The 12,372-nt window shown below is 37.8% G+C and overlaps 1 pseudogene; it reads right to left on the bottom strand.

The window, feature by feature from the left end:
• Window positions 1–4,825: 4,825 nt before the first annotated feature.
• LOC149184392 (uncharacterized) lies at window positions 4,826–5,782 on the bottom strand (annotated as a pseudogene).
• Between the last annotated feature and the right edge of the window lie 6,590 nt (window positions 5,783–12,372).

Below are 12,372 nucleotides of genomic sequence, written 5' to 3'. Positions count from 1 at the left end.
ATCCTCTTCAAGTCTCTCCAACTCTTGGTATTATAATGGACCTCCTCTCAAGTGAGAATACATTAAACATATATATAGGAGGAGCAACAAACTATTGTCATAAAGGAGGAGTAATATGCATGCCTTGTATTCCATTTAGAGGAGTGTAACACATGCCATTAAAGAGAGGTATGCATGCCTTAGTTAAGGAGAGTGTAACTTATGCATTAAAAAGAGCATAAGAGGAATATTTTATGACATGTTTTTAATTAGTGTAAGAGGAATATGTCATTCTTTGATGAGTGCATAAAAGAGAGTGTAATGTATTATTAAAAGAGAAAAATATTTACATAGAGCCATGAGAGTCATGAAGGAGAGAGAAGATGAAGGTGACTTGTAATTCCTTTTTAATAATAATATCATAGTCTCATAACAGATAATAATAATATTAATAATATTGAGGAATAAGTCGAGATTGAACTATTAGGATTCATTAATGATAAGTTAATTGATTTTTCTTCAACTTTACTTGATTACCCATTGATTGAAGGTGATTTACTATTTTTTGAAAGTCATACTTGAGATGCTAGACATGACTTTCTACTTTTAGAAAGTCAATCCATAATTGCCAAAAATGGGATTTTATTAAGGAAATTCATCCCTAAGCTACCCATGAGTGGTATTTTTCTTCTAGAGAATATGGATTCCACATCCCTATTGCATACATCTCCATGCCTTAGTAGATTAAGGACTCCGCGCCCTGATCTACTCTAAAGATATAAGATTCCAGACCTTGATCTTTTTAAATATTCAGGACTTCGCATCGTAAAAATTTTATTATAGATCTAAGACTCCACGTCTTTATCTTTCATGGATTTAGGACTCCCTGTCCTAATTTCCATGGCTTCTCATCTACTCTTCTTTGAAGCTTCACGCTTGACCGTAAGGTACTGATTGTTAGCTCATACCCATATGATAGTTCATTGGTAAGGACTTGTTCCAAGACATGCACACATCACAATCTCATAGTTCAAAGGAATCAATTGAATTTCATAATTAACTTATTCACATTTTACCAAATATTTTGCATGACTTCCACGGTGATTTATAATTTGAACATCCTTGTTTGTAAATAAACAAGTCCACTGCCACATCCTCCTTAGTACAATATTATGTATATATAATCATACAAATCATATATCATACATAAATCATAATTAACCATATGTTCCACATAATCATGATAATCCATGGATATGTGTCTCAATCCTTAATCATCATCCATTTCATACATCTATGTCCAAACTAGGATACCAAAGAGAAAACATCAACAATATGCACTCAAAGAAAATCAATATCATAAGCACATAGCAACTGTGTGACCTAAACTAGGTCTATAACATACAAGCATATATGTAGGTCTAACATGCATAATATTTATATCACTGCTTCAAAATCACCCTCTCCAAGTGTCATCAAAGTTATCTCACTAAGAATGGACACTACATAGACATAGAGAGATGATTAGGAGAGTGGGTAGGTGAATTTGGATGTTGTTCCTCTGATTGTTTTGCCTTGAATTGACTGTCATTGGAACCTTGCTATGCCTAAAGAAATAGTAAAGGTTCCTCTCTTTTTTTTCTATTTTCTTCTTTCTTTTATTTTATTTTTTTAGACCTGTAGTGATGCAGGAGCATTAAACCAAGCTCATGATGAAGAAATGGAGGGAGCTTGAAAATGTGGTGGATTGGCCACATGTTGAGTTGGAAAATTGATTTTTTCACCTTTAACGGGATTTTAAATACTTAATGTAAATACAAAATTCGAATAAGTTGAAGAGTCTAAGAATGCAAGAGTCGTTTTTGTTGTTGTCTTTTCGAGTTCCCTCAAATAGATAGAAATGGAAGTGAATTGGTTGCAATTATTATGCATAAAAGGAAGCATCGATTTGAGAGGAGGATAGCTTCTTCTCCTACCTCTGAGCCTATATGTTTGGAATGAATAAAGTGGAAGTCATATAATAACATATTTATTTTAAATATGTTCACTCTTATCTCTGGTTCGAATTGTATGTACATTTGATTACATTCCAAAATTCATGTGACCAAATCCTGTAGTGATATGTTCTTGTAAACATTCGATTTCTGAGTTGTGTTTGTTATGCTTGCTTGTTAACATGACCCTCGAATTGTATTTTGTAGCGACTTTGTTCTTTTTGCAAGTGGAATTTGATTTTTTCCAACTGAAATTTGGACCTTCAAATTGAAAGGGAATACTGAATGAAGAGAGGTGGTAGTATATCGTTCTTTGAGCATGGGAAAAGTGCTAATATGGGGGAGAGTCAAGTTGTAGAGAGAGCAAGTTTTTTTTTTTCCTTCCAAAATCCAAAAACAGTGTTTCTGGAAGTGCTACAAAAACATTTTGTGGCACCTATAGGTTTTTTAAAAAGGGCTCTATGAAAATATTTTGTAGCGCCTACAACCAACCCTTTTTGGGCCGCATTTGAGCTAGTTTTGCCTTCCAGTCTACCCATTTCCAGCAATTTTTGGTATTAGAGCGGGTTTGAGGTAGAGCCACATCTGTGGTAGAGTTTTATTTGACATTGGTGGTGTTGTCTATGACAAAGGGAGATGGAAATGCAAACAGGAAGAGAATGAGGTCATGGAGGGAGAACCATAGCTAATACAAAACTCCAATAAGAGATACATGGGATGCAAGCTCATTAGAATCCATGGAGACTAGTACGTAGTAAAAACTTGAGGTTGGAGATGATAGTGGATTAAAGGAAGAGGCTACAGTAGAAAGAGCAATACCCTTGGATGAAGCTCTGAAAGTTAAATTTTTCAGGTCAGTGTTAAGCTCAAGTTCGAGACCAAAACCTGAGTTGTCTACCTATGATGGCAGTCTGGTAGCCAAATATTTGATGGATTGGATTAGTTAACTAGATAAGTATTTTGGGTATGAGGAGATTGAGAAACATAAGTGAGTGAAATTTTTTGTAACTAGGTTGAAAATCCATGTTGCACTATGGTGAGGCAATGTGCATGCTGAAACATGAAAACAGGGGAAACCATTGATAAGAAGTTAGGACAGGATAATATAAAATATGAAAGGGAAGTTTATGCTGAAATACTATCATCTATCCCTCTGCACTTAGGTGCATAACCTCAAGAAAAGGTTCTTGATAGTTAGAGAGTATACTAAGGAGTTTTATAGTGTGAATTTGAGGGCATGTTATGTAGAAGACACCCCAGATAAGACAAGAAGGTATATCAATGGATTGAAGCTGGAGACTCGGGATGAAATCAACATGATTTCCCTAGGACGATGGAAGAATCATACCAATTTTCCTTGAATCCATAAGAGAAGCTAATTAGGAAGTAGAGTACAAGCAGAGCTCATGGTTTTTCTAGAGGAAAAGGAAAAACAGCTAGAAGAGCGAAGACTTCATCTCAAAAGAATGATTCCAGTAACCCAAAAAAACAACGACAATAAGTGAAAGAAGGTGACTCCAGAGGAGGAAGACCTTACTAGAGTGGCAGAGGTAGAGGAATAGGGAGAGAAACTGTATATTAGTGCCATAAATGTGGGAAGTTGGGTCACATACCTTTTGAGTGTCCTGAGAATGAAAAGGGAGGACAGGGAGATGCATATTTAGCTTAGTGGAAAGTAGCAGAAGCACAGGCACTTGTGGCAGAAAATGCACCAGAGACGGGAGAAGCTTTAATAATGAATAATGTCTTCTTGAAACCAACCAAGGAGGCTGTTGAACTAGCACAAATAAAATCCTTGTTTAGGATTGTCTACAAGGTCAGAGGAAAATGTTGCAAAGTGGTGATTTACAATGGAAGCATTGATAATATAGTTTCTACATAAATGGTGGAAAAAATTGGATTGAAAAGACTTAAGCATCCAACACCATATAAAGTGTCATGGCTACAAAAAGGTCGCCAATTGTTGGTGAGTGAGCAGAGAAAAGTGGAGTTCCAGATATGTCGATATAAGGATAAGGTAGTTTGTGACATTATGCCAATGGATGTCTGCTATTGAAAATGCTGAAAGAAAGTCTCAATTTTGATTTTGCCTTAATCAAATTGGGAACATTCGAATTTCCACATCACTAGACAACTTGGATGCGGTTAACTTGTGTGACATGGCTTGTGTCACCTAGTTTACTCAATAAATTCGAGTTGGAGGAGTTAGAGTTCATTTTTGCATGTTTGATTTCTAATGTGTAGCAATCTGTTGGACACCTAATCCTAAATGGGTTAGTGTGGAAGCTGAATAGACCAAAGCAGTCCAAGAGACCTTGGGATGTGAAACCCAACGGTCACAACAATGTACTATAAATGTATATCAGTTGTTAATAAAAATCGTATTGCATGTTTTATCTTTCATGTCTCTCTTGATGTCCATGTGTGTTTAACATGGTATCAGAGCAGGCGTATTCCTGCCCTGCATAATTAATATGAGCCACTTGTTTTCTGTGGCCTTTCTTACCTGCAAGTCATGTACATTCATATAATTGTCAGTGCTGCTATTATGGATGTAACGTACATTCCAGCTATCTGAAAATAGAGGCATGGGTATTTTAAGAGTCTGTTAACTCTACAAAACTTGCCTGCCTTCTCAGTCTAATGCTCAGCCTATCGCTCTCCCCATCGGTTCCGCTGGTCACTCTGCGCTAACTGTTCTGACGCCTCTGTCATCAATGCCTCTATCACCACTGCGCTCTGTCCATAAACGCCCCATTTAAAAGTGTTGATCCATCTGCGATTTACCATTATTGGTTGTCCTGACTGCCAAGCGTTTCCTGATAATTACGTTGTCCTGTTGCAACATAAACCTAATATGCGTTACACCCCCGCCTGTCTTTCCAATGCATCTGCATGAAAGTGAAAGGCTGTCCCTGAACACCTAGTGTAACTTCATCGGAAATATCCGCAGCTGATATAGAGCTTCTTGATACACGCAACTTGTCTATTTCCTTTTCCAACTGCTTCCTTATGAAATCCATGGAGTGAGCTGTGACTTTGTCCACCTTGTTGCAGAGTATTAGTAGTGGAATTTTCGTCTTCACTACAACTGCCCTTGTCAATATATCATAGAGATACTCAGCTGTTGCTCGACTGTTTGCCAAAAAAATCCAAAGCATCAACAACGAACACAATCCCAGCAGCCTGAGATAGAAACTCATCCAGCTTAGTTCTCAATCTTGAATGACCCGACACGTCCACTACATGAACTGGCTTTATATTTCCCTTCTTTGAAGATTCTGAATGCAATACAAAGCAGTCTTCATTTGGATCCATTGAGGTCACAGTCCCTTGGTGTGTCGAACCATCACGCAGCTGATAGAAAAGTACAGTCTTGCCTGCACCACTTAAGCCTGCCAACAAAATAGTATTTGATTTCCGCTGCGCCTTAAGAGTCCTGTGACCTGTGGGTTATGGGGAAACGAGGTGTATCGGTTGTAAGCAGCTCGACCGATATAAGTATAAAAAAAAAAAAAATCAAAGTTTTGGGTTCTTTTTCCTGCATTTAGCGCACCGATTTGATTGAAATCTGTGAATTTCTGGCTTGTATGGAAACTCGCCTATGATTTTATTGTGTTTTTGTCGACTTTTTGAGCGATCTGGCCCTGGATTGCTCGCTCTGTAATCTTTGGCGGTTTTCTGGAGTCTCGTCGTGGAGAGATTGCAGTGGATCTATGTTTGAGTGGTGATGTACTAAGCGTGGCACAGCGGAAGTGTGGAGATGTGTTGTTCATGCGTGGTATTGAATGGTATCTCTGCGTGGTCATGAATGCGTATTAACGCTGTGGTATATATGTTTTTATATGGTGTGTTAATCCTGCACATATCTATTTTCATTTCAATGGTATAAGAAACTTGAATCCACCGCCTGCCTCCCAGAAAATGTTATGCATATAAAATCGTTTAGTGATGTACTGATGTAGTGTCAAGAGGGGATTGGAAAGAGAATGGGGGTTGGATCGAAATGAGAATTTTCTGGTAACATAGATAAAAGATCCTTTCACTCACAAGCCGCAACTATAATTTGAGCTGGGATGTATGTATTTTACAGTGATGCTTTTGATAAAGCTCTTCTCAGGAGAGGTTGACAGAGCCATTTAAGACCGGTAGAGGTCTAACATATGTGATCAAATTAAACCATAATTGTGCATCACGTTTTTCCATATGACAGTTAGTTGTAGAGTTCTAACGTAGATGATGAAATTGAACCCTGAATTATGTATCATTTTTACCCATATGTCAGCTGCTTGTAGCGGTCCAACGTAGATGGTGAAGTTAACACATGAATTGTGCATTATGTAAGTGAGCTGAACTCATTCTTCACTAGCGTGTTGGTTCTACCTTCAGGAGTGCTCGAACTGTTTGTACTTCAACTGCAGATTGTGGAAGACATTCATTTTTTCTTGCAAAGGAGTGTTGTTTATGCATGAAAGAAATCAACCAGAAATGTGGCTTCATCCGTAATCTGCTCAACAACGAATAATACCATTTTTATGGGTATTCTCGGCTATATATTTATATAGAGGCTGGTGTATATTTGTTGTTTGCACTAAAAATATGGTCCGTCAAATGTCTGCTGAAAATTTATTCAATGCCCTGAGCGTTCGTTGGAAAGGTCGTTTCTTTTTGTGATGATTATTGCTCTTAATATGTGCACTGTATGTGCTGGACATTAAGTCTCTATTGCAGAGAAAGAAATCAGTTTTGTATATCGCTCATTGATTTATTTGTGTGCTGACCTGGAGCTGTATTGAATGCATCGAAAACTGTGATTAAAGCTGCCTGAATACGTTATGATGCTGCCTGAAATACGTTGAAGCTACTGTTTTAAATAAGTTCGTATGAGGCCTGAATGGTATACGATCCAATGGTATGGTGATTGGTTTCAAATACACTTTGAATAGTTCGAATTCCATTTGCAACCGAGATTCTGTGCTTCTGTTCCTATAGTTGGATCCGATTTGATTGCTGGTGCCATTCATATGTTTAATGCTTTGCCGAGGTTGACCGCTGTAAATTACAGTTCAAAGAATGCCCATGACATGGTGTTATAATTATTGAAGTTTTGATAACCATCATTTCTGAAGGAGTACTTGAAGGATCCAAACAAGTTTGCAGTTGCTGCTGCCCCAATTGTGGCATTGTATTTAAAACTCATTATAGTGCATTGATTCCTTGATTCCACTACTGCATAAAGATTTTGGTGAGCTGATTGTAATCTTTTATGTTGCACACTGATCATTTGCTGACATTTATAAAGGATATTGCTGTGTACTGTGAGTAGATATTACTTTTCTGCATTGAGTAGTAATTGTGATCAGTTTTTAAGGTGTAAATCAGACATTGAAGAAAAAATGGCCAGAACCAGTGAAGTATTACAGTTCCTTAAAACTCTGATATTATCTACTGTTGATGACACATTACAAATCAACATAGGATCTCTCTCTGAAATTCAGACATGTCTACAAAATGCACAGGAAAAGATCGAATTTTTGCAGCTTGAATCTCAGCTACAGCGAGAAGAATTAAAACAGAGAAGTCATTCTGAACATGTTTCTGTTCAGAACACTGAGACTGCAACCCATCAGAAGCAAGTCAATAATGTTACAGTTGATTCAGATTTAGTACCCAATAAAGTAGCAGCTGTACATGCAGATGCAGAAACTCAATCTGCACTCCCCAAGCCCATCATCAGACCTTGGGAACAGCTTGTCCACAACAAGCACAGAACTGGTCTTAGATATGACAAGGACTTGTCCTTTCATATTCCAGACTATGCCAAGCCCATTCAGTTTCAGAGTGCTAGATTCATTCATGACAGTTCACCTACTCCTCATGACAGTTCACCTCCAGCTGTTCCAAATTTTGCCCTTCTTCCACAGCAACAACAACAACAACAGATCGTGAAATGCCAACACTGTGACCGAGTTGGCCATTTGAAAGATCACTGTTTTGATCTTCATCCATGTAAGCATTGTCATAAAACCAGTCATTCTTCACACAGATGCTTCAGAAACAAACGTCCTGCAAGAACAAAGATTCATCTTGGATGGATCGCTTCTTGGCAATGGGCATCGACAGCCAAGAAGATATTCCAAACACATGTCAGAACTTGTTACAGAATATTGAACAGTCTTGCAGTTGAGTTTCCTCCATCATCTCACCTTGTATCTGACAGGGGGGGAAATGATGGTCATCTACAAGCTTCAAAGTCACATCAAGCAAGCCTGAGCCACAACCTGCCACACCAGTTTCAGAGTTGTAGCCAGCGACAAAGATGCCCCTGAACATGCCTTCAGTTGGCAATTTGGGACACTTCCTCTAGCAGAAGACTTCAGCTTCTTGCCAGTTTCGGAAGTATTTCAGGAACAAAATTGAAAACACTTCCTCTAGCAGAAGACTCCAGCTTCTTGCCAGTTTTGGAAGAGTTCCAGGAATTGCATTAAGCATTCCAGAGTTGTTGGTTATCCTTAAACCATCACATGTTGAGACTCCCTTTTTAGGTTGAAGTTTTACCTTTTATGCGGGGTGAGACCTCCCTTTTATGGTTGAAGGTTTCCCTCTTTAAAACAATAGGATCACTTCCTCTAGCAGAAAATTTCAGTTTCTTGCCAGTTTTGGAAGAGTTCCGGGAACTGCACTAAGCATTCCAGTGTTGGTGGTCATCCTTAAACCACCGCCCTTTATACCAACATTTCATAGAGCACATTCAACGTAGTGCTGCCATGCATTTTTTTCACATTTTGTATTACAGCTCTCTTCTTGGACTCATACATAACCCTTCGGATTAAGGGGGGGAATGTTGGACACCTAATCCTAAATGGGTTAGTGTGGAAGCTGAATAGACCAAAGCAGTCCAAGAGACCTTGGGATGTGAAACCCAACGGTCACAACAATGTATTATAAATGTATATCAGTTGCTAATAAAAATCGTATTGCATGTTTTATCTTTCATGTCTCTCTTGCTGTCCATGTGTGTTTAACACAATCAAGGTCAATTATCTAAGGTTGTTTTCAGTTAAACTAGTTCCAATTGTTGGAGAAACTAATGAAAGGTTGGTTAAGGAGTGGGACTTCAGTGAAACTCAGTGATCATCCAGTTAACTGATCAATTAGCCCAAAATAGCTAGTTCATGCAGAGAATTCGAGTTACCTAGTTGAGGTGGAGAATCCAAAGTAGTGTAACATCAGTTATAGACTAGTCTTAAATGTACAAGTGTTTCATGCAGTCAGATGGTCAGCCTAAGGAAATTTGAAATTCAATTAGAGGAATTTCTTAAATAGTAGGGGATAATTCGTCAAGGAATAGCGCAAGGAAATAAGAGCTCAAGCTGAGGCAAAATTTGACTAAGTCTAGGTTAGAGGCCTTCCATGAGTAGAGATATATGTTGTGCACTTGCAGGGTGAGATCAAAATCAAATAAATTGTAATACATTTATACTCATTTGATTAATGCAAGCAAGGATTGGGGTTTTTAGAAGATTCCTTTCCCCAGATAAAAATGCTTGTTGCATGTGTGTTATTTCTTCTTTCATGTCTAAGATTTCTGTTATAAATTGTGAATTAATGTTCACATAGTATTGTAGGCTTGTGTCTCGTGATTTTGATTAAAACTTCATGAGTAGTTGCAAATATATAGCCTAATTTCTACATTGTATCAAATACAGATTCGCATTAGAGTAGGAAATTCAAATTTTTTTCTCAGAGGTTAGAATTGAAGATCAGTGTAATAGGATTTCTTCATCGTTGAGAAGATGGCCTTCAATGGACTAACATTAGAGTATGCTTTGGAAGGAACCCAAATTTTGTTGCATGGAAGGACCGCATGGAGGAAATATTGGATGAAAATGAATTTCTTGAATATGTCAAGACAGATATTCCAAGACCACCAGCACTTGTTGTTCAAGACCTTGCATAGTGGAAGAAAGATGTAGCCAAGGTGTGGAGAATAATATTAGAGGGAGTATAGTATCATATTGTCTCAAATATCCATGGAAATTAAAATTTGTTCGCAATGTGGAAAGAACTCACAGAATTGTTCGAGAAGAGTAGTGAACACAGGAAGTTGGCACTCAAGAATAAACTTTGAAGTATCAAGATGCACAAGAATAAATTATACCGTAGTATCTGATTAGGTTCACATAATGTCATGATGAATTGGGTGGGGTTGGTGTTACTATCCCTCACGATTACTTGGTAAGCCTAGCCCTTTTGGGCTTCAAAAAAGCTAGCATATTTATCAATATTTGGTGAATGGGAGGGAGAAACTACCAAATTGGGAGCACTTATGGTCTGATTTGGTACAAGAGGAAATAAGGCAGAATACCAGAGATGGGACTTCATCCAACGGCAATAAAAATTTCAATTGGTTGGAAAGGAAAAGAAAGGAAAAGGGAAGATATACCAATCCAAACCATAATCCAATCAAGGGGAAAAGAAGAAACATTTGTCAAAAATTAAATGCTTCCATTGTCATGAATTTGGGCACTATGCTACGAAGTGTCCACACAAGAAGATAAGCAAGAAGACCTCAAGAGTAGTAGCAGGTGAAGTTTTGGCTTCAAAGTTCGAGCTTGCATTAGGGGAATTTTGAGGTCTAAAATGGGCCTCCGAAAAAAAAAATGTACAACCAAAATACACTTTATAAGAACTAATAACATTCAATATGAAAATGTCAACCAGAGGGGATGATTCACCATTTTTGGAGTAAAAAAATAACAATATTAAAAAACAATAAAATAATAAAACTCATTTTTAAACTTATATCCTTAAGTTTTTACTCAAATTTTGAGTGGGAGTACTCGTTGGATGCAAAATTTAATTCCTCATCCAAACAGTACCCATGTTGCATACTTTTGATGGACTTTACTACATGAAAAATGAGAAATAAATAAAAAATGTGATTGCAATAATGTTTTTCATGTTTTTCTCATTTTTCATGTAGCAGGATTCATTGAAAGTATGCAGCATAGGTGCTCCTTAGATGAGGAATCAAATTTTTCATCCAACAAGTGTTTCCACTCAAAATTTTAGTAAACCCATAGGGAGATAAGTTGAAAATACGAGTTGAAAAAATAGCTTTTTATTTTTTCCCTCTAAAATTTGATGATGTAATCTAATATTATTTTATAATTCCCTTAGGAGGCCCATTTTAGACCTCAAAACTCCCCTAATGAATATACCCTCATTGCATGTATGGCCAGCATAGTGATGGGGAGCATGTTGTACTTGGACTCAAGTGCATCGTTCCACGTGATAGGGTGTAGAGGCTTTTTCAGTGACTTCGAAGAAAAATATTTGCAGATGCACATCAAAATCAGGGAGAGCGGAAGACAGTGTGTGATCGGGATTGGTACATTCACCTTGCAGAGGGATTTGGGTTCCCCCTTAGGCTCAAGGATGTCATGTTCATTCCAGGCCTAAAGAAAAATCTTATCTCTATTGCAATTTTAAAAGCACGTGATTATGATGTGATCTTAAGTAAAGGAGAGGAATTCCTGAGACACATAACCATAGGATAGGTAAAGCAGATTGGGGTTCATGTGAAGAATCTATATAAGCTAGATGTGGAGGATTGTGATGCATTGAGCACAAAGGCGAAGAAAGTGCAATGTCGCGATATTGGTGAACTTTGGCATAGAATACTTAACCATTTGTTACATGGCACTTTGAAGATTATGTAGCAGATAACGAAAGGCCTTTCCAAAGGAGCACTTGAGCAGCAGGATGTATGCAAAGGATATACTTTGGGGAAGTACAGAAAATCCACATTCCATGATCAGGACAGTAAAGCACATGCAGTCTTCGAAAGGAGCCACTTTGATGTATGTGGACCTTTCTCTATAGCCTCCACTACCAAGCACAAATATTTTTTCATTTTTATTGATGACGTCTCACACAAGTGTTAGATGTACTTCATGCGGAAGAAGGATGATTCATTCTCCACATTCGTAGAATTCAAGGCACTGGTTGAGAAAGAAGAGGGAAAGAAGGTTAAGGCTCTTGGGAGTGATAATTGAAGTGAGTACATGTCGAATAAATCACTACAAGAAAAAAGGTGATTGGTGAGGGTCATGCATGTGATGGACCTTTAAGGTCCGTCACCAATGTCACATATGGTGACATTCTTTAAAAAAATGTTGTTGTAAGTGTATATAGTGATGGCCCTTTAAGGTTTGTCACCAAAGCCATTTTCAATGACACTTTTGGTGAGGTTCATTAAAGGTCCATCACTAATTCTCTCTTTGGTGACACTTTTGGTGAGGGTCATTAAAGGCCTATCACTAATTCTCTCTTTGGTGACACTTCTAGTGACAATCTTTTATTGACCCTCACCAATGCTCTCTCTGGTTACTTT

The sequence above is a fragment of the Pinus tabuliformis genome, chromosome 3_2 (genome assembly GCF_031772625.1).
Source record: "Pinus tabuliformis cultivar Carrire ecotype Pingquan chromosome 3_2, CPIR1, whole genome shotgun sequence".
Lineage (NCBI taxonomy): Eukaryota > Viridiplantae > Streptophyta > Pinopsida > Pinales > Pinaceae > Pinus > Pinus tabuliformis.
The sequence above is the reverse complement of the archived record's forward strand: the minus strand, read 5'-3'. Positions and strand labels throughout refer to the sequence as shown.